Genomic DNA, 22,174 nt, shown 5'->3' on the forward strand with positions numbered 1-22,174 from the left:
TAAGCTCCAGTTTCATCCACCTCATTAGAACTGATTCAAATGTATTCTTTTTAATGGCTGAGTAATACTCCATTGTGTATATGTACCACAGCTTTCTTATCCATTCATCTGCTGATGGACATCTAGGTTGGTTTCATGTCCTGGCTATTGTAAACAGTGCTACGATGAACATTGGGGTACATGTGTCTCTTTCAATTCTGGTTTCCTTGGTGTGTATGCCCAGCAGTGAGATTGCTGGGTCATATGGCAGTTCTATTTCCAGTTTTTTAAGGAATCTCCATGCTGTTCTCCACAGTGGCTGTACTAGTTTGCATTCCCACCAACAGTGTAAAAGGGTTTCCTTTTCTCCACACCCTGTCTAGCATTTATTGCTTGTAGATTTTTGGATAGCAGCCATTCTGACCAGCATGAGATGGTACCTCATTGTGGTTTTGATTTGCATTTCCCTGATAATGAGTGATGTTGAGCATTTTTTCATGTTTGTTAGCCATCTGTATGTCTTCTTTGGAGAAAAGTCTGTTTAGTCCTTTGGCCCACTTTTTGGTTGGGTCTTTTATTTTTCTGGAATTGAGCTGCAGGAGTTGCTTGTATATTTTTGAGATTAATTGTCAGCTGTTTCATTTGTTATTATTTTCTCCAACTCTTAAGGCTGTCTTTTCACCTTGCCTATAGTTTCCTTTGTTGTGCAAAAGCTTTTAAGTTTAATTAGGTCCCATTTGTTTATTTTTGCTTTTATTTCCATTACTCTGGGAGGTGGGTCATAGAGGATCCTGCTGTGATTTATGTCAGAGAGTGTTTTGCCTATGTTTCCTCTAGGAGTTTTATAGTTTCTCATCTTACATTTAGATCTTTAATCCCTTTTGAGTTTATTTTTGTGTATGGTATTAGAAAGTATTCTAGTTTCATTCTTTTACAGGAGGTTGACCAGTTTTCCAAGCACCATTTGTTAAAGGGATTATCTTTTCTCTGTTGTATATTCTTGCCTCCTTGGTCAAAGATAAGGTGTCCATAGGTGCGTGGATTTATCTCTGGGCTTTCTATTTTGTTCCATTGATATATATTTCTGTCTTTGTGCCAGTACCATACTGTCTTGATGACTGTAGCTTTGTAGTATAGTCTGAAGTCAGGCAGGTTGATTCCTCCAGGTCCATTGGTCACTACATTTTAGATTGGACTCAACACTATCCTTTAAAAAATAATCACTCTTAAAATAAATTTTTCTTATATCAAAAGTGATATGAGTGTATTGTAGGGAACTTGTCAAAAACAGAAAATGATGACTCCTCAACTTAGGTAACCACTATTAACATTTCCATCTTTTCTATCTATGCATAGATACACATGTCTACTTTACAAAGATAAATAATCACACATAATGTTTTGTGAAACTTTTTTTCATTTAATCATATACCATAAATACTTCCCACTCCATAAATCTCTCTACAACATCACTTTAATGCTTGCAATATTGTATTGGTATCAATACTATAGAATACATCAAGAAGATAGTATTGCAATATATTTGGCCAATTCCCTCTGTGCTAAATATTTGAATATCTAACATTTCACCTTTATAAATAATTCCTTAGTGCCCATCTGGGGCTAACTGTTCTCCAGGGATCCTCTGTGACTAACTGTGTTTCAGTGAGGGACAGCCAGTTTATTCAAGGTCACTGTGCTTTAGAGGTCAATGAATTACTTGCCCGATGACTTGAGGGCACAGTCTGCAGGTACCTTTTGTACTTTTCTAGGCAGGAAGGAGGAAACAGTGATGGGAACCCACAGTCTTGATTAGAGAGTATTTCCTGGGATGCTTCATGAAGGGAATAGAATTCTTTGTTTTTGTCCCTATGACCTGTAGTCTCAGGAAAGAATGGAGACAGAGAAGACAGAAGGGGGATCACTGCAGAAGCAGACAGTATGGGATTCATATTGGCCACGGATTAGATCCCTAATGTTCCCTGATGGGGGGGGGGGTCCAATTTCTCTAGATGTGCTGCTCTACCTGAGGGTTTGCTTATGGCAGGAGCATGGTGGCCCCAGGTAGAGGTGGAATGCATTTGGATAGTCTTGCTTGTATGCAGTAAGTTTGTTACTCTGAAAAAGGACACAGTGGGGGAAGGAGAGGGTAGGATGATATGAGAGAATAACACTGAAACATATACATTACCATATGTAAAATAGATATCCAGTGGGAGTTTGATGTATGATGCAGGGAACCCAAAGTCAGTGCTCTATGACAACCCAGGGAGGTGGGATGGGGAGGGAGGTAAGGGGGGGGTGTTCAAGAAGGAGGGGACAAATGTATATCTAATGCTAATTCATGTTGATTTATGGCAAAAACCACCACAATATTGTAAAGTAATTATTCTCTAATTTAAAAAAAAATAATAATAATAAAGGGGGGGGAAAGGTGCATAGCATTTAGAAGTGGTTCTCCCTCTCCACAGTTTAGAAGATTCGAAGGTGGTTTGTGATCTAAGCACCAAGACTGAAATTGCCTCCAAAGAGCCATACACATATCCCACTTCCCATCCCTTCAGGTTTGCCCTAAGCATGATAATCCCTAGTGGACCTGAGATAGAAGAGAATTTATATGTTTGAACACTGATAAGGAAGATTTTTTTCTGGATAATGGGATATAGTAGCAAAGTGAAAGTTGCTCAGAGGTGTCTGACTCTGCGACCCTGTGGACTGTAGTCCATGGAATTCTCCAGGCCAGAATACTGGAGTGGGTAGCCTTTCTCTTCTCCAGGGGATCTTCCCAACCCAGGGATCAAAGCCAGGTCTCCCACACTACAGGCAGATTCTTTACCAGCTGAGCTATAATGGAACCCCAAGCATACTGTAGTGGGTAATCTATCCCTTCTCCAGCGGATCTTCCTGACCCAGGAATCGAACCAGGATCTCCTTCCTGCATTGCTGGCAGATCCACACAGCTACACTATGTCCCCGAGCATGTTTATGTGTTCACACACATCCAATAACTTCACACTAAGTACATGTGAGTAGGCTTAATCATTACAAATCTGAATTTATTGTAATCATATTCCCAGCACTGTTTTTTTTTCCCTAAGTGTTTTTTACTTTCTAGATTGTACTTCAACCCCGAAGGACATACTTTTGAGAAAATACTGTTAAAGACATTTTTGGAGCAACTTTTATTATTCATTAGTGTGTTTCAAAGTGAACTTGAACAGAAATGCTTTTTGCTAAAGTAAAAATACATCTGTTCTATGATCTAATTGTACAATTGTTAGGATTTTTATCTATCAGTTCAAAGGGAGACTTGGTTTCAGTGAATTTGTTTTTAATAAAACTGTGTTATCTATGATAAATATATTTCACTTTGTTCAAATGGATTTGATTGGGGAAACATATTGAGCAGAAGTACTGGTAGAGCTTAATTTCATTGCTTTGAGAAAACGTATTGAATGCTGGTTTGAATTAAATTCTATTTGTTTTAATAAAAGTGTATTGGCCTGAGTGTACATATATTTGTTTTAGTGGCAGTGCATTGGATCCAATAAAACTATATTGGCTTCACTGCTTATGTCTCCTTTTCAGTGAAAATGGATTGAATGGGAAAATGGAATAGGCATGAAGCAGCCAGCCCCAAGGTCTCTGCTTGGCAAGAGTATCCAAATAACTGGGAGGGAGTGGGTTTCCATAGACTTTATATCAAAATACACTTTTAAATTTAAATACCTTTTACCATCAAGGACTCAAATGTGAGACTGAATTGCCACCATAAAGAGTACAATTTTCTGAAGCAGCCCTTTCCATGGACAAGTTATGGGGCTGTCCAGGACACCAGAGGAAGAAATTTTACGAAAGCCAAGAGCAGGTTTGTCAACATCCCTTAAGCTTTATGTGGGCCTCATTGGTTCCACTAAGAGGCTGTCTACTAGGCATCCCTAAGACCCTTTAAGGAGCAGAAAACAGGTCGTGAATGCTCCCTAAGGATGGTGCTGGCCCATCAACACTGAAACAGGTCTGACTTTGAACTGATTAAAAAGGGGAAGAATTGGAATAAATGTTACCCTGAGACACACATTAGAATTGCCAGACTTCTCATGGCCCCTCAGAGAGGAGTCAGCTCTGCAGAGTGAGTTGACGCCAGCCCTGCTGTCAGAGACTGGTGGCCTGTGCAGAGTGCCCTGACCACACTATGTAGGTGTGCGTGGGTCCCAGGCACCCAAGTCCACAGATACCCTTCTGCACAGGTGCCCTGACCCAAACAAAGACGGAAGTTAAAATAATGAGGATTAATAATAATATCAGCGGTCATTCTTATGTGACTTTCTACTTAGAAACTACGTGCTCTGAATTGTTTTTTTCCCCCATAAGATGAACCTGACCTTACTCTTCTTCCCAGTTTCATTTAGCCTTGATGAGAAGTAAATGCAAATACTACTTTCACTAACACCTTTGCTCCAACAAAATGTGTTAACAAGCTCTATATTTCAACCTTCCCATGATTAGCTGCTAATTCCCAATTAATATCATTACCAAGGAACTCTAAACTTTTGGGGTATAGTTGCTCATTTTTTGAATGCCTGAATTCTTACAAGATCCTACAAGGTTAAGAGAGCAAAATTGATTCACAGATTTTTTTCCCCTGAAATATTCTCAATTATATACTGGAAGTCAAGAATAAAATGGATTTTGTGATTTTAAAAATTTGCTGTGCTGTTCTTGGAGACAGCAAGTGGTTTACTTGGTCAGAATGTGGTATTGATCCACCACATTATCGAAACTTAATGTGGGGCTGAGTGTACCAGTTTCAAAAAGGAAATAGCAAAGTGTAACTTAATTCACTGTCCTAACAAGGGAGTTTTCAAATGGTAATGCTAGGATATTTTTGTATCAAAAACATATACAGAAACTTAAAGTATTTTGGTAAGGCTTATTGTTGGATTTTGAGGATGGCTGTGAAGAGAGACCGAATTTATCTGGGAATGGGAAAATCTCATATGTAGATCTGAAGGGTCTCCCTGACTACGGGCTTAAAAAAAAAAAAAAAAAGCACATCTACTGGGGTGGGGGGAACCAATCAGAAATAGACATTCTCTTGGCAAGACCAATGAGAAGAAGACAGCCTTCAGGCTTCTGCAAGACCAGTGAGAAAACATACCCTCTGAAATTATCTGGGCGATGGTTTTAGGAAACCCCAGAAGGTGAGTAGGATAGCAAGACAAAGAAAAGAGGCAGTTAACCAAGGGTTTGCTATTAAGCAAGTGACCATTGAGGTCAACTGCAGATTGATCCAATGTGGCGATCGGGGAGGTGGCATGGAACCTGTGTCTTAGAGTTGTCCCACTCAAGGGAAGCTGTGGTGTTTATATACTAGCACCAGTGCATATACCAACTCCCATTCTCACCGATTGAGATACTTCTGGGGAGCCTCAATCCTCTGGTGTATGCAGCCTGCCAGCTGACCACAGAGCAGGCTCTGACCACCAGAAAAAGCTTAGGGCAAGGAACACAGTTGGAAGCAGTCGGGTTGAGGGTAAGGATGAGACACTGACAAGAACTGCTCTCCCTATGAAGCTCATTTTACAGATGAGTAAACTGAGACATGGAGAGTAAGTAGTATTCCCCATGACACAGCTACTAAGCCGGACAGGCAGAATGCAAATCCAACCAGTTTCACTTGAAAGCCAGTGACTTAACCACTTAGCTATACTGTCTTGGCCATGCTGTCCAGGTGAAGAGGCTGCCATGCCTTCCAAGACTTGCAAATCATATCTTGTGGAGGCTGACATTGCATTGGGGTGGGGACTGAGTGTGGCAGGGAGAAGGGCATTGGAAGGGCTATAGTGTCTGAGCTTCTGCTTGTAGCAGTGGCCAGAGAGTGATCTATCAAAGGGTAAACTGAACCTTAGTATCTGCGTATCTGTTTACTAGATGTCAAGCTCAACTTGTCCTGTGGTTCAGTTTAGTTCAGTCACTCAGTTGTGTCAGACTCTTTGCGATCCCACGGACTGCAGCAAGCCAGGCTTCTCTGACTATCACCAACTCCCGGAGTTTACTCAAACTCATGTCTAATGAGTCAGTGATGCTATCCAACCATCTTGTCCTCTGTCATCCCCTTCTCCTCCTGCCTTCTATCTTTCCCAGCATCAGGGTCTTTTCCAATGAGTCAGTTCTTCGCATCAGGTAGCCAAAGTATTGGAGCTTCAACTTCAGCATCAGTCCTTCCAATGAATATTCAGGACTGATTTCCTTTAGGATGGACTGGTTGGATCTCTTTGCAGTCCAAGGGACTCTCAAGAGTCTTCTCCAACACCACAGTTCAAAAGCATCAATTCTTCAGTGCTCAGCTTTCTTTATATCTTTGAAAATAACCATATCTTTGTAAATAACCATATGACATAATTTGCAGTGAGCACAGGGGTCCTAGCTAGCTCAAGATTCTACCAGCCCCTTCCCCGGTTGTCCCCCCCTTTCAAATTCATCCTTTTGCAGTCAGCTTTTCCATTTCAGCTGCACTTGCATTCTGCTAGCTGCTTTGCAAAGTAAGTTATGATGACTTTGTGCTATAAAATAAAACAGCAATCCTCACAGCTGTTTTGACTCCATTTAATGAAATGGTGGTGACATCTGAATGTCACTATTGCACAGAGGCGGATGGGTTGTTGTGGTTGCTCAGAGCGGAAAGATCAGTATTATTCCCTAAGCTAGTAGCTCATGTGACAGTTCTGTGGTTATCATTGTTCTTTGTCAGCCCGTGGCTGCTGCTATGTCCCTCTTACTAGGGTGAGGCTTCAGGTGTAGCAACAGACCTCTAGCTATTTTTCATTACCTATAAATACAAATGGACAGCCAGGGTAGAGTGGATGCAGGCAGTATTGTGAAGATGAGTAAGATTTGTCAGTGGACAGAAGCACTCAACTAACAATTCCTGCCACTCAAGAATTCAAAAAGCATACCATCTCAGGACAGCCAATAGTGTAAGTGTCATCCCTTCAGAAAGTGCCAGAAAAATCCTTGGTTTCTCCTTCCTCACCACAGATAAAGAGGAGAGAGTGGTGTTGGAAGATATCAGACAGTAAACATGGAGGCGAGTAAAGAAGCTGGTCTCCTCAATCAATTATGCTAGAGTATTATCAAATCAATGAATTCACAGTGTGAGTGCTCGCGGCAGATGGACGAACACTTGTCGGCTATCGGGAGCCACGGGAGAGTCAGGTTTATTTTCAAAGCTTGTTTGTCTCATTTCTCCTGCCTGGTGCTGGAAGGCAGAGCATGCATCTGCGATTTTTCAAATGTAAAAGATCTACAGTGATTTTCCAGCCTGTGAGATCGGACTCTGAGAGCTAAAATCTCTACGACTTTGGGCTTTTTTCTGCTCAGAATGAGGACAAAGGGGTGCAGGTTTAGCAACAGGTCTCTTCATGCCTGCAGGTCTCAGCAGTAGCAGAATGAGGTTGTTTCATTCCATGAACTGGCCTCTAGGATGGCCATGATGGTGGGACGGCCATGATGGTGGGGGATTTGCACTACTGTGACTTCAGGGGTGGGCTGTCAGGACACTTCTGCAGAAGGTGTATCCCGAGTCAGGATGAGGGTTACACCTCCTCGTCTGGCACATGAGGGTGTTATCAGTGGTCACTGGGCAGTGCTGTTACCCATTCCAGCCACCAAGGGTTCTGGGATTCTTAGCTGGTAGAGAACCTGAACTTTCATCCCAGCTGATCAAGGTAGAAAGGGGTGCCATCAGCTTCACAAAAAGGTTGCTTTTTGTGGGAGGAATCATCTTTCCCAATTTGTGCACTGGGACAAGTGGAAGTCTGTTCATGTTCTTGAAGTCAAACAAGGAGTTTATGAACTTTTGAGGTCTGGATTAATAGTCCCCAACCTAATGCATGACCAGGAAGCCTCCTTAGACAAATTCTAACTACTTTAGGGCAGAGTGAGTCATAGTCTCCAGGGCTGGTGGAAGGGAGTCAGAATCTCTGGCCCTGTGCCTCAGTGCGTTCTTTCATTCCTTCATCCATGCACTTAGTCAGCAAACCTTAAAGAGGCCAGAGATTCTCAACCCTGGTCCACCTCTGACCAGTTAAATCAGAGTTTCTGGGTGATCTTATCATGCGAGGTTGACTTCTCATGCAAGCCTGACTGTGTCAGGCTTGGAGGATATCGTAATGGTGATGAAATGGGTCAAGGGCCATGAAAGATGTAAACCTAGATGTCTGTAAATGGGGACAGAGAGAAGCAACCTCAAACGCAGGTAGAGCACGGAGATGAAGAAGTCCTTGGGGACTTTTGGAGGAGATGACACAGAGCTGCTTTCAAAGAAGCAAGTCATCCAGTCAAAGAAAGGAGCAGGCAGAGAGACTCTCCCAGGAGCTTGCTGTGATCAATGTCTAAGATACAAGTGAGAGGAGAGGGAGGGCAGGTGGGAGGAGAGGTGAATGGAGCTCTGTGGTGAGTGCACCACACTGGGAAAGTCAGCCCACGTTTTACAAGAAAACCCATCGAAGGGACTGATCTGATCAGATTGCAGTTTCAGAAAGGGGCCACTGCAGCTGAATGAAAAAATAAATAGGAGGGGGCTATAAATAATTAGAGATCGAGCAAACCAAAACCATTAAAATTTGCCACCTTTTCCAATTAGTGTTTACATATGAATCTTGAAGAAAAAGATGGAAAGTGAAGTGTTCTTGAAAAAAATAATTACCATAAAACTTCAACTGGATTGTTTTAGGGAAGGACTGTTTAAAAATGGAAGAATTGAATTTGAAATGGAAAAAGTAAAGCTTTGCTCCAAATACATATCTTTGGAGATATATATACTATTGCTTGATTCTCTGAACCAATCACTTCTTATGGGCTTTTCTGGGTGGTGACATTTGCTGAGTCCTGCTGTGCCCCACCTTCCAGCTGAAAGGATAGTATTTTGTCAGGTTAAGAACGCAGCTTCTAAGTCAGAGAGTTGGATTTAAATCCCAGATCTGGCCCCAATTAGTTGGGTGACCTTGAGAAATTTACTTAGCCTCTCTGTACCCCAGATTATGCATCTGTAAAGTAGGATGAAAATAGCATCTCCTTCCAGGGGTTACACGATGACTAGAGCCTGCCAGGCTTCTCTGTCCCTGGGATTCTCCAGGCAAGAATACTGCAGTGGGTTGCCATGCCCTCCTCCGGGGGATCTTCCTGACCCAGGAATTGAACCCAGGTCTCTTACATCTCCTGCATTGGTAGGCGAGTTCTTTATCACTAGTGCCCCCTGGGAAGCCCATACATGTAAATACCCATGAATCCATGTAAAGAGCCTGGCACATTGAAAGCACTCAAAAATGACAGAAGGAACCAAAGGGCAAAAGACTAAAAACAAATGACTCAGAAAGGAAATGTGATGATCCGCTAAGTGACCCCTAGTTCTATTTTATTCTGCTCTGGCAACCTTTGGTTTTTAACAAAAAGGGAAAGACACTCATTGCCATTGTGTGGGTCAGTTTTTCCAGCCAGTCATTATAACCTCTGTGCAGAAGCACTGCATTAACCTGACGATTTCTGTTCCGAGCTCCTGAACCAAAACTCAGCCCACAAAATGACCATGTCTGTTCCTGCTACCCTCTTGCTCTGGTACAGGCAGAGGAAAATTTGGCTCCTTCACTTAGGATATCTACAGTAACCCATCAGCTGCTGAGCTGAAGAATGTGTTCCGTGCTCCCCTTTCCCCTTTAATGTGCCATTAAATCAAATACTCTATTAGCAGAATTAGTTCATTCAGTGTCTGCACTGAAATGTCCTGTGAATTGCGTGATGTCTCTCGCAAATGGCCCTGCACTCTGGGGTCTACTTCAGCAGTTTATATTCTGCGGAGGAGGGCCATGCTGCCCAAGGATCTGCCTGCCTTCCTCTAAGTGAAATATTATGGCTTCCACAAAGGATAATTATTTCCATCATTTGCCATGTGCAAACCTGGTGAATTCAAACACTGTCGCTCCGGCTCTGGCCCAAAGCCTGCTCTCCTCACACCTGTGATCCACGATCAGGTTTGGCCACAGACTTCCCACCCTCTCAGCTTCTCTGCTCGGCATGGGTTCATTCCAGACACTGGTGCCAAAACAGAGGCTTTTGCTGAGAGTTAAAACATGGAGAAATTTTCCTCCTCAAACAATGTGGGCAGGAACACAGAGCATCTTCCCTTTTGTATTCTCAGGCAAGAGCTATGGGTTGAGACTCAGCACCCCTGTTTCCATTCCCTCTTATTTACGCTCGTCACCCAATAAATGTGGAAGCAGGCAGTGACAACTGCTGGGCCTATGTCATCACACTCTCATGCTCTAAAGATTAGCGTGCTCACATATGCAATGCACTGACACTCAGCTTGAGCAAGTTGAGCGTTGGTGTGACTCTTCATGTGTCATGGCTCTGGGCTGCAGCCGTGGGCTCTGCAGCTGCGGGCTCTGCAGCTGCTTCTCCTTTATGCTGAACTGCATTTAGCAAACATGCATTTAATCTGTTAGGCTGTCCTTTCCTATAGGAGAAAGTCAATGAGTTAGGGAAGTATTTGCTCCTGTAACAGATGAGCCTTAGAGTGGTGTGCTGGCAAATATTTTAACCTTTTCCATCCCCACTGGTGGATGGAAAGCCCAGTTTGTAGTAATTGCCAATTTCTAGGGATCTCCCTGGTGGCTCAGCAATGAATAATCCCCCTGCCAATGTTGGAGATGCAGGTTCCATCCCTGGGTGGGGAAGATCCCCTGGAGAAGGAAATGGCAAACCACTCCAGTGTTCTTGCCTGGGAAATCCCATGGACAGAGGAGCCTGGCGGGCTACAGTCCATGGGGTTGCAAACAGTCGGACCCAAGTTAGCAACTAAACAACAATAGTGTAAATTCTGCTGCTGTGACTGATCTCAAGATGCAATGTGACATCATTAAATGAAGAGTTGGAAAGAGGTATTTGTAACACTCTCATTACACAGTGTTTCCACAAAAATAACCTCAAGAACAGAAAAAAATAAATACACTAAAATTCACTGGGATAGGTTTTGAGTATTATTACCTTTTATAAATGTAATTTATAAATTTTAATTGTTAGTTTATAAAACTTAACTCTTAGTAATGACTGTATTTAACAGCTCACTTGCAAAATTCCTCCAAATTTTGTAGTTGGTTTTCACAAGTCAGAATAAGCCAGCTCCTGCACATCATTGGGCTTAAGAGTATAAAATGACATTTCTTATTCACAACCCAGTCCAATGTGGACATTAATATTTGCAGCAGCTCACATGATGAGTCAGGAATCCAGGGTCCCTCTGTATTGAATCGCTGTTACCCCTTAGGGACTTCAGAGCCCCTCAACTCCAACCAAGAGGTGGGGGAAGTGCACACAGGATCTCACGTGAGTAGTCTTCACGGACCAGCCTTAGAAATGGTATCTATGATATCTATGGTATCTTTCATGCATGTTCCACTGGCTGAAATTCTGTCACATGGCCACACCTAACTTCAAAAGAGGCTGGGAAAGAAAACCGAGCTATGTGCCCAAGAGGAGAGGACATGGACCTTGTGGGCAAGCAGCCAGTCTCTGTCGGAGCACTAAGGGTGGCTTCCGCCCTGGCTGCAGCCAGGAAGCAGGTGGACTAAGGGAAAAGAGCAGCTGGCCCTGTTTTCCTGTCCTTATTGAACATGCAGAAGTGTAACCAGCATGGACAGTGAAATGAATTGTTATGAAAGTGGCAATTAATAAATAGAATTATGCCTGTGTACGAACCAGATTGTATGTTATTTACTGTTACTGTGACATGAAAGTGATTCCAGCTGGACTGTGGCAGGTATAGGAGCTGGTTTTTCTAAGTACAGTGGTCCATCTCTCCATCTGTCTCTCTATCTATCCATCCATCCAGTAAACCTTTATTCAGGCCCTGTGTTAACTCTGCATTTACTGAGGTACTTAGTGGTACTTATAGCCTAGGAAGGAAGAGAGAATCAGATAAACCCAAATTAAGATATGTGTCTAGCTGAGAAGAAAGCAGCCAAAAATCTGGGAAGTGAAAAAGAGTCCTGAGGAGACAACATTTGATGTGAATCTAGATAGCAGCATAGGCAGAATTTTCTAGGCATAGAAGGGGGCAATGCATTCTAGGCAAGAGGAACAGTTTACATCAAGATCCAGAAGAATGAAAGAGCAAAGCTTTTTCCAGAAATGGTCAGAAATTCAGGATGGCAAGAGATGGGGCTGAAAAGATGAGTTTGTGTTAAATTGCAAAGATCTTTATACAGAGTACATAGGAGTTTGGTATTTGTCTGCAAGACCTTGCTTCTCAAAATGGAGCCATGCAACCCCAGAGATGGACTTCCCTGGTGGTTCAGATGGTAAAGAATATGCCTGCAACGTAGGAAATCTGAGTTCAATCCCTAGGTCGGGACGATCCCCTGGTGAAGGGAATGGCAACTCACTTCAGTATTCTTGCCTGGAGAATTCCATGGACAGAGGAGCCTGGTGGGCTAGAGTCCATGGGGTCACACAGAGTCAGACACAACTGAAACGACCTAGCACACACCTTCGGGGATACCCAGTAGTCAGTCAGGAGGCATGCAGAAGTGGACGAAAAGTTTCTTTGTTTGCTCTGTTGATGGTAAGCAATTCAAAATGATTTTTGAGAAGTCTTGGCAAAGGTATCTCCATTTCGGTGGGGTAGTGTCTAGTCCTGGACCAATCCTGTGGTCAGTGGAATGTAACGCTCTAATTGCCTAGGGCTGAGTCATATGCTGTACCCTTGAGCCTGGAGAGGAGAGAGGTGCTATTGGCAGCTCAAGGGCTGACAGAAGAGAAGCAGTGACTCCTCAGAGGAAAATACGGATGTGGGAAAGAAGATAGGTGGGGGCGGGGGGAGGGGCTGTGGTTGCTAGGTGGGCCACCAGCAGCTGACTTATACAGGTGGAAAACAGCAATTGGAGGACTGTCTCTACAACTGCCTTTTCCAGTAAAGAGTGAAGTAGGTATGAAAGAGGGAAAAATCATTTTCAATTAGTTTTTAGTCCTTGAAATATTGGGAGGACCAAAAGCATAAAGAGATGACTGCTTTTCTGGGAGAGAACCAGGTGGGAAGCACCACCCACGCAGACTCTGTGGGGCTGTTCATGGGAAAGGACCCCTAGCCAAGCCAAGGTCACCGTCTACAGGCCTGGAGCCCCATCAGAGATGTGTTATTGATGAGGCCTTGTGGCACTGTGGCTGGGAGTGTAAGACTGTGAAATCCGGAGCTGGAGTTGCATTCTCATCCCCTGGGGTCCAGAGGCAGGGAACTTTGCCCCCGGACCGCATTCCCTCCCATGCACTCGGGATGACCTGGGCTCCCAGGTGGGAGCCCACCCCTTCATCTGCAGCCTTTGAAACCTAAGCCCAGGCCCCCCCCTGCTCCCTCTCAGGCTCCTGGCCTGCATGGCTCCTCAGCAAAGCTGGTGGTTTCACTGTGGTCACAGGAATGGTGCCAAGTCATGAACCCACAGGGCCTGAGCCAGGAAGGCCCTGCCCCTAAGCAGATAAGCCAGGCTAGTAAGCAAGCTCCCCACACCTCACGTCCTGCCTAACAAATGGCTCTGGGTAACCACAAAGCCCAGGGCAGACTCTGTGGGGCTACTCGTGGGAAAGGAGCCCCAGCCAAGCCAAGGTCACCATCTACAGGCCTGGAGCCCCATCAGAGATGTGTTATTGATGAGGCCTCTGCACTGTGGCTGGGAGTGTAAGACTGTGAAATACACAGAGTTGGAGTTGCATTCTCATCCCCTGTGGTCCAGAGGCGGGGAACTTTGCGCCTGGACCTCATTCCCTCCCATATACACGGGATGGCCTGGGCTGCCCTTCAGCGTGGTTGAGCTTCAACAAGAGGGTACCGTCAGCACCTGGCATGGAGGTGACACAGAACAGGTGCTCAGGAAATTCCAGCAGACTGGAAATGCTAGTCTGCTCAGTGATAAAGTGGGTGCTTGAGAGGAATTGCTGTAGATGCCCAGAGCTTTCTTGAACGCCATCTCATTTCACCCCCACCACCATGGGAGACGTGTCTCATTGTTATTCTCACCTTACAGGTGAGGAACAGAGGCTCACAGAGGTCAAGCCATTGCCCAAGGTTACACAGCTGGAAAGTGGAGAGCTGGGCTTGACCCCTGGCAGCTGGGGTCTAAGGAGTCCAAGAGAGAGGGGCTTTTCCATGATGGTGGATGCAGCTGGATGTGATGCCAACAGAGAGCCCTGGGGTCCCACCCTGCCCAACATTCAGACCATTGGCAGCAGCTAAGGACTTCCCTGGTGGCTCAGACAGTAAAGCCACCATTGTCTCCTACAATGCGGGAGAGCCAGGTTCAATCCCTGGGTCAGGAAGATCTCCTGGAGAAAGAAACGGCAACCCACTCCAGTATTCTTGCCTGGAAGATCCCATGGACGGAGAAGCCTGGTAGGCTACAGTTTATGGGGTCCCAAAGAGTCGGACATGACTGAGAGACTTCACTTTCACTTTCTCAGTCGTGTCCGACTCTTCACGACCTCATGTACTACAGCCTACCAGGCTCCTCCATCCATGGGATTTTCCAGGCAAGAGTACTGGAGTGGGGTGCCATTGCCTTCTCCTCACAGCGAGTAGAACTGACCGCAGATCAAGCCAGCAGCTCCGTGCCATCCCAGCTGAGTGGAGGACAGGAGGTAAAGTGAGAGTGTAAACAGTGCAGGGCTCCCATTTAAAATTCATGGCCACCATCTAATTTTAGAGCTTTCATTTTTCAATAGGAAAACGCTACTGTCTGTGCCACCAAACTGACACAAAAACAGGATCAGTGCCATCAGAAAGAGCCCTCCTTAAGTACAATGCTGTAAAAATGGCCAGTAGGGAAAACTTCCTTAGTGTTAAATTACCCCACGACCTTCCTTGCCTCTTATTTTAGATCAGAAACTCTCCTGAATTCATAATGGAAAATGCTGCCTGCTGGGCCAGGAGAATTGTAGTGAAGGCATTGATGGCAGAGCCTCTTGTGTATTTGCAGCTGGGATGGGGGCGCCGGGGACTTCGCTGGGAATACCCGATTTGACATAACCCTGGTGTTCAGCAGCCCCTACCGCAGATGAGAGAGAACCAAGGAGGCAGCAAAGGATGGCAAACCCACTGTCAAGAACCACACCAGCAGTTTCTTGCCAGTGTAGTGATAAATTGTTACACAGGCTGAACTAACAATTGTAATAATAATAACAGTTAACATTTATGCAGTGTGTGCTATGCTCCAGTAACATATTTAGTTAAGGTCACAATGTCCCTTTATCATGACATTGTCAGTAGTATATCTATAATAGCAGCAATACTAGCTAACATTTATTAAATCATTATTGTGGTTACTTTACCCCCATGATCACATTAATCTTCTAAATTTCAAAACAATGCTTTGATGCTTTTATTATTCCCATTGTACAGATAATAAAACAGCCTAATATAGTTAGGCAGTGGCTGAGCTGGATTATAAACTAAGATATGATTGAATCCAGGACTGGAGGTCTTACCCACGGCAGATACTGCCTCTCAGAGAAACCCAAGAGTGGTGCCCATTCTCTTTTTATTTTTCTTAAGCACTTATCATTCTAGAAGCATGTTTTCCTGTGTGTGTGTATGTGTGTGTGTGTAAGAGACAGAGAGGCCTATGTATGTGTTTTCTTTTCTTGAATCAGATTTCAAGCTTCCAACTACTTATTTGCATTATGTGTTGGTGTCAAAGGTGGTTGAATGTCTTCTCCCTACCCCTGGCTTCGTTCCAAAGTAGCTAAACGTGGCAGACATTGCTTCGGTGTTCCTGCGGACCTCACTTTCTCTGCCCCACTACATCCAGAAACTCATCTAAAGCTGGAGCTACCTTGTGAAGCTTCCTTGAACTTGAGCAGGTCAGTGCGGAGAGGTGAAATTCTGGGAAACTTTAGGTGAAGAAAGTGGAAAGGAGGATGGAAAAGATGGGAGAGGACAGACTGAGACTCGGCTTGAGATAAGAGGGCTGAGACATTTCTGTGACTGCGCAGACAGTGAGGCTGGGAAGGGCCCATGACTGCTTGTGTACAAGGACGAAAAGGCCGCTCTCTCCTTTGGATACAGGCTTTGCTCTACTGACAGTGACCATGAGTCTGATCATCCAAAATCAGATATTGGGTGTGTGTGTATGGGGGGGGGGTGGTTATTAATAATTGATAGAACAGAAGGGGTCAACCGGACTGCCTCAGGCAAACAGGATGTGTGTCACTTCGCTCTGCTCCCTTCCTTGCAAACTGATGTGAGAAGAACAATATATTACGAGTGAGTTTCATTTGGAAATTCTGTCATTCCTGGGCACTTCAGGAAAGCCCTCTTAACTAAAGGTGTGAAGTTGCGGGAGGAGGTGGAGCCAAGAGAAACCCAGCACCAGACAGTGGGTACGTAACTGTAAGTTGCCATAGAATAAAATTTTGCAGATTCATTTTCTAGAGTCTATGAAGCTTTTGTGACACTTTTCCATCAGAAAAGTGAGGGGTATTTAGTTGCCCTACTGTTCACAGCCGTGTCCCGTCATCCTGGTAAGACCCCCTCTCTGTGTCTATCTGTGGACACACGCACAGATATATAGATACAATATTTAGTTACATTGAAATTATTTACTTGCTCTCAGAATACTAATTGTAAAAATGTGTTTATATTATTGGGTAATTAGGATTTTCTTGCTGCTAAGTCGCTTCAGTCGTGTCCGACTCTGTGCGACCCCAGAGACAGCAGCCCACCAGGCTCCCCCGTCCCTGGGATTTTCCAGGCAAGAACATTGGAGTGGGTTGCCATTTCCTTCTCTAAGGGATGAAAGTGAAAAGTGAAAGTGAAGTCACTCAGTCGTGTCCAACTCTTCGCAACCCCATGGACTGTAGCCTACCAGGCTCCTCCGCCCATGGGATTTTCCAGGCAAGAGTACTGGAGTGGGGTGCCATTGCCTTCTCCCTATTTCTACCTAAAAACCTGAAGTTTCTGTTTCTATATATTTTTAATTCATTTTTAAATTTGAAAATTGATTCATGACTATAATAGCATTATAAAAGATTCAAATGCTACAGAAGGGACATAGGAGAAAATATGAGAAATTCCCTTTTACATGATCCAAACTCCAAAGGCTCTCATTCCCACCTACCCTACTCAATCTCCCTGCAAGATAATGGTTTGGTGTTTATCACTGCCCTTCTTTTTCTATGTATGTGCAATTATCAACTTAATGTGCAAAGAAAATCTAAGAAAAATCTTTTTTGAAAGTGCTTTTTTTCATACACATTTTGTTTCCTAGGAAAACTCTGTTTAATATCACCCTGGTTCACTGAAAAATTGATTCTCTGAACCCTAAACAACTTTTACCTTAAGTTGATCGAACTTGGTTTTTGAATTGCTAATGTCATCTTTGGGGTCATCTGAAGAATGAAGGAAAGAGCCTGGTCTTTGATATCTGACCTGGGTTTGAATCCCAGTGTGATCACCATTCAGCTATGACCTTGGAAAATTGGGTAGTGTTCATCCCTTCCCAGGGGTCAAAAACTCTGGAGCCAGCTGCCTGGGCTCAAATCCCCAGCTTTCAAAAAATCACTTGACCACTCAGTGCCTTAGTTTCCCCTTCTGTGAATGGGGAATAGGATAGTATCTACCTCTCAGGGTTGTTGTGAGGACTAAGGAAATTAATTTAGTACCTGCCATACACACAGTGAGTGTTCAATAAATATCAGCTGCTTTTTATTATACTCCCTTGCATGCAGAATTCAGTTATGTGAATCTACCTGCAGGTAATAAATATCCTGCCCAAGGAACACAGATGAATACAATCAAATTATTACAAAGCTAAAAGACAGCACAACCTTAAAAATCCAGCAGAAATTTTCATAACCAGGGTCTGCACAAAATTCTCTTTGGACTCAAAACATAGAACCCTCAGTCTCACCTTCTGTCCCAGCCTCCAGCCCAGCAACTATTCTCTAACCTTCAGAGTCACCCTCACACCTCACTTTTTCCTTCTAGTCCCACTGCCATGATCCCCCCACTACCACCCCGGCAAGGTCAAGGCCACCTGACCTCACACCCCTGTTCTGTACTACTTTTCCATGTATTCTAAGCCCAGCAGTCAGGTTAGGTCTTAAACTGATGCTTGGAAGATGTAACACCCATGAAGGAAACTGCCTTAACTAATTCCCTTGTTGATTATACTGACATTCAAAATTCTTTGCCAAGATTGTCTCCAAACCTTCCCCTCCAACTAGTTTTCTCACTCCTATCTAAACATGTCTTCCATAATCCATAAACCAACACAGTCAGGTTTCCAGTGGGATGTGCGTGAGATGCTGAAGGGAGGACTGGATTTGAGCACCTTTAAAATCCTTTCCAGTCCTGTGGACCATTTTTTTAGGTCTACAAATTCATATATAATAATGGCTTCACACTTTACTATGTACTAAGCATTGTTAATTGCCTTTGTTTTACATTCATTAATTCATTTATTTCTCCTAAATTTAATGAAGGAGGTTGTCCTGTTTAACGGATGAAAAAGCTGAATCTTGGAGAGGATAAGTTGTGGGTCCATGGTTCCGTAGCCACAACAGGGAAGACTGGAACACAGACACACTCTTGGGGTCAGGGACAGTGTCTATCAGAGTGCTGCCCCTTCCCAGCTTTCTTTAGCCTGGGTTAAATACTTCGAAGTCTATTCTTCACCCTCTTCCTCAGCCCCACCTTTTCTTTCTAATACATAAACAGATGGGAAAAAAAGTGAGTGATCCCTCCGAAGGGTAGCACATGATAATCACCAGAGGACAAATACCTGGGTCCCATGGACCCTGAAATCAGAACCTCTGCAGATATATATTTTGGGAGGAGTTCTCCAGTAATCCTACTAGACCTGGTTAGAACTCTGCCCAGGGATCAACTCAGTTGAACTGATGATTCCTTATCTGGTCAGTATTACCTGGTTTTGTTGAATCCTTTTATTCACCCTTTTGTTTTGCTGCAATCCTGCAAATAGACTGACCGATCTCTTACTGACAGGAAATTTAAGTGTTTTGACAGCACAGAAGAGGGGTGCATCTGGAGATTTCTGGACCTGGTTATAACTAGACTTGCCTGACCTCAGCAAATTGATTGCTTCCGGTTCCATCACTTCTGTACAGTGACTGACTTCCGGAGCTTAACTCCTCCACAGCCAGGAGGAAGGAGGCAAAGGAAACCCTTTAATTTATAGTAAGCAGAGATCAGTTTTATTTTTTGTGGGTTTTGGGGACTCATTTAAAAAGCCAGACTCACTTGAAACAGTAAAATCTTGTTTAGTTTTTCCTTAGAAGAAGCTTGTCAGGTATTTATCAAAATCCAGTACTCTTTCCTGGAAAATCCCATGGACGGAGGAGCCTGGTAGGCTACAGTCCATGGGGTCACAAAGAGTTGGACACGACTGAGTGATTTCACTTTCACTTTAGAAAAATACATATTTGTTAACATACTGCATTTCCCAGAAGAGGTAAGTATTTACAAAATTTGCTTTGGGCACTAATGCTATAAGAATATTAAAAAGTCTTTGACTTTACCACTGCATAAATCCTTTGAAAGTGAAAGGCTCCTCTGTCTAAGGAATTCTCCAGGCTGGAATACTGGAGTGGGTTGCCATGCCCTTCTCTAGGGGATCTTCAATTCTCTAGGGGATTGAACCTGGGTCTCCTGAATTACAGGGGGGTTCTTTACCATCTGAGCCACTAGGAATCTTTTATCAAATAAAAAAAAAAATTTAGATCACAATAGGTTTGAAAAGCTACAGCAGTAGGAAAATGCCTTTGCTTTAAACAAAAGCTATCTTTCTCAGCAAGAATAGAGTTACCAGGGTGGAAAATCAGGTTAATTTCCATTTCACTAATAATATCTGAAATGAAATAACATTACAGCTCCCCCCTCCAACCTTGGAGCTAGACACCTAGAATATTTATTTATTTCCCCTCCAGATTAAATGAGTGGATGTTACCTTTAAGGTACATACACTTTAATTAACAAATGCAAGGAAAATGATTCTGGCTGCATTTAAATAAGGCACAGGCATATAGACTTTAAGAGATCTGACCTTAAAAATGAAGAAAATATTATTGTAATTACTCCATTTGCTAAAAACAAATGATGTGGCATTTGAATTTAAGACTTCTATCAAAAGCAGCTGAGTGTCTAATCAGTTCACACCTTTCCATTTTAATGGAGTTGGGCTTGAGCCATTGCATTTACAATTATCCAGGCTGACTTCATCCCTTTGAAATGACTTAAAAAGATTAGCATTCATGGATTATTTATTAGCTTCTCCTGACTGTATTTCCAAGAATGGAAACAACATATTGCATCAAAGTCTGGTTTCCAAGTTTAACTCTTTTAATTAACAGCACCACTGTATGTGGTTGCAAAAGGCCTCTCTGAAGTCACATGGTGTCTTGTCGTGCCTTTTCCTCCACGTGCATCTTTCAGAGCAGTCTTTGTTCCTTGCAGGCTCAGAGAGAATGCTAATCCAGGTTCTGGTGGCCTCCTGTAACGCCCTATGAACACCACGGCTGCAGAAAGCAGGCTGCTTGGAGAGACAGCTGATCTGGCCCGCTGTAGCCATCACTGATAGGGAAGGCCTGTCTCGGGCTCAGCAGAGAACTCGGTGACATGGTGGTACTGGCAGTTTAACCCAAACACGCTTTCTGCCTAGATAACAAAAATGTCACACGTGAGTCCCTGACAGCAACCCCAGAGGAGCTCCAGGTCTGAGGTGGTGCTGGTGCCACACAGCCTATCTGCTGTCTGAAGCCCTTCATCCGCCTGGCTGTGCATCTCCCCTCCATGTGAGAGGAGAGCAGCCTGAGCATTGTGGTCAGACCTCCTCGCAGGCAGGTAAGGGACCGTGAACATTGCAGGGAGGCACTATCGGAAAAGCCAGTCAGTCCCTCAAATTAAAGTTGACAACGGCATTTGAGGCTGGCTTTTCAGGGGAGCACAGATTCTTCCAAGAGAAAACAGAAAGAGAGGAAAATAAACAGCTGTGATGGAGGGCCTGGAAGAAAGTGGTGCTTACACGTGAATCCTGCAAGACCCTCCTCTGGAAAGGCAGGGGAGATGAAAGCAAGAGAAGAGTGACAGTCACTGAAAGTTCTTTGATTCTTTGTGGTGGTTAGACTCATACACGCCTGCGTGCAGAGGGCGTGAATGTATTTTCCTAACTTTTTTTTTTAACTTAATGACAAAGCTGATAGATAATACCTTGTGCTGCACTTTTAGAAAATCTGATACGTCCAAGTTCACAAATGATGACTGACTGCTTGCTTTAGTGTTGGTCACTCAGTAATGTCCAACTCTTTGTGACCCCATGGACTCCTCTGGGGTAGCCCACCAGGCTCCTCTGTCCATGGGATTCTCCAAGCAAGAATACTGGAGTGGGTAGACATTCTCCTCTCCAGGGGATCTTCCCAACCCAGACCTGGGTCTCTTGTATTGCAGGCAGATTCTTTACCATCTGAACCACCATGAAAGCCCTGTGAAGCTTGTTTTACAGAACCCTTCTGAAAAGTTCTATTGAAACAGTAGGGCCCCCATGATGTCCAGAATATACTTTGATTTATGAAAAATCTGTTTACACAAAGAGGCATCCCTAATACACAAAAGAGGACCTGCCTATAACTCTGCTCCAAGGGACTAGTTTGGAGACATACGACAGAACAGAACCATTTTCATAAAACATGTCTCTTGTCTTGGTATAAAACATCTGAGATCCCTGCTAAAGTAAATTTAAGTCATGAAAATTTGCCTTTATTGAGGTAAAAATTGATTCCTATTATTTAAAATGTGGAGCTGAGATGTCATAGTTATAATTATTATAATTCTTCTTCTTATAATTCTTACTAAGTGCAAGGAGCAAAATTTCCTTGATCAAAAAGAAGTTTTGAGAATAAAGCTTGCTGCTCTGTGTCCTGGCTGACTTGATTTGCTGATTTGTTCATTGAGAGTTCAGTGGTCATGTCTTTTATTCGTTCACTCACTCATTTCTTCATTCATTGTCATTCATTTAGCAGGTATCCCTCCAGGGGTTGCTGTGAGTAGACACTGTGTTTTTGGAGATACATAAATGCAGCAAACATGGATCTTTTACCCTCGAAGTGTTTATCATCTAATCAGAAAAAGAAAACAGGT

The sequence above is a fragment of the Bison bison genome, unplaced genomic scaffold (genome assembly GCF_000754665.1).
Source record: "Bison bison bison isolate TAMUID 2011002044 unplaced genomic scaffold, Bison_UMD1.0 scf7180017864364, whole genome shotgun sequence".
In the NCBI taxonomy this organism is placed as follows: Eukaryota; Metazoa; Chordata; class Mammalia; order Artiodactyla; family Bovidae; genus Bison; species Bison bison.